Raw genomic sequence first — 1,608 nt, 5'->3', positions numbered from 1 at the left:
GGTGCCAAGACCATTCAATAGGGAAAGGACAGTCTTTTCAACAATTGGTGTTGGGAGAACCAGATATCCACGGGCAAAATAATGAAGTCCAAATGATGCCATATACAGAAGTTAACAGCATACACAATACCATGTGCAAAAGTTAACTCAAAATGTTTCAAAGACCTAAATGTAAGACCTAGAGACTGCTAGAAGGGAACATAAGACAAATGCTTCAGGACTCAGGATTTGTCAGTGATGTCTTAGATATGACACCAAAGGCATAGACCAAAAGAAAAAAAAATGGACACTTGGAATTAATGAAAATTAAATGTTTTATGGACCAAAAGACACCATCAACAGAGTAGAAAGGTAGCTACAGAATGGAAGAAAATTTTGTAAATCATATATCTGATAAGGGATTACTATCTAGAATATCCAGAGAATTCTAAAACTCAACAATAACAAAAGAACCTGATTCAAAACTAGGAAAAGAACATGGATAGACAATTTCTACAAAGAAGATACACAAATGGCCAATGAGCCCATGAAAAGATGTTCAATTGCCCTAATAACTAGGGAAATTCAGATCAAAACTACAGTGAGATACTACCTCACACCCATTAGGATAGCTACTAGAAAACATAAAAAGAAAGAAAGCAAAAGAAAATGTATGTCAAGGATGCAGAGAAGTTGGGACTCTCGTGTGCTGTTGGTAGGAGTGTGAAACGGTACAGCCACTGACTGTGGAAGCCAGTGTAGCAGATCCTCCGAAATTAAAAATTGAATTACCATATGATCCAGAAATTCCACCTCTGGGTATACACCCAGAAGAATTGAAAGCAGGGTCTGGAAGAGGTTATTTTTTTCTGCCTCCTCCTCGTGGTTTTGGGTACTGTACATGTTCAGAGAAACTTCTCTAGTAAAAAACTATAGAAATGACCCTTGAAAGTATAGTTTGGAAGAGAGAGTTTGTATACCCATGTTGATAGTAGCATTATTCACAACAGCTAAAACATGGAAGCAACCCATGTATCCATCAACAGGTGAATGGATTGCCAAAATATGGTAGATACACACAATGGAGTATTATTCAGCTTCAAAAAGGAAGGAGATGCTGTGATACGCTACAAGATGGATAAACGTTGGAGTCAGTATGCTAAGTAAAACAAGCCAGTCACAAAAAGACAAGTCATGTATGAATTCACTTATATGAGACAGTTAGAGCTGCTGAAATCAGAGGAAGGGTAGAATCGTGGCTGCCAGGGGCTCGGGAAATGGAGAGTTAGTGTTTACTGGGTATTGGAGTTTCAGTTTTACAAGATAAAGGAGTCATGGAGATGGCTGGTCATAAATACATTAGGACTGTATTTACTACCACTGACCTGCACACTTAAAAATGGTGACGATGGTTCAATTTCGTATCATGTGTATTTTATGGTGGTAAAAGTATTGAAAAAAAAAGGTTGCAACCACACAGTTTCTCATCCAGTAAAATATACTGACCATCTACCATCCACCAGGCACTGGGAAGAAGAATGAGCACTTCAGACCCCATCCCAGGGCCTCATGGGGCCTCCAGTCTAGAGGCCATTACAGTGCAGAGGGCAGGTGCTGAGCTCAGGGGGT

The 1,608-nt window shown here is 39.4% G+C and overlaps 1 pseudogene; it reads right to left on the bottom strand.

The window, feature by feature from the left end:
* Positions 1-787: 787 nt before the first annotated feature.
* On the bottom strand, positions 788-940 carry LOC115272801 (annotated as a pseudogene).
* Between the last annotated feature and the right edge of the window lie 668 nt (positions 941-1,608).

This window comes from Suricata suricatta, chromosome 11, assembly GCF_006229205.1.
Source record: "Suricata suricatta isolate VVHF042 chromosome 11, meerkat_22Aug2017_6uvM2_HiC, whole genome shotgun sequence".
NCBI lineage: Eukaryota > Metazoa > Chordata > Mammalia > Carnivora > Herpestidae > Suricata > Suricata suricatta.
This window is presented reverse-complemented; position numbering and strand designations above follow the sequence as displayed.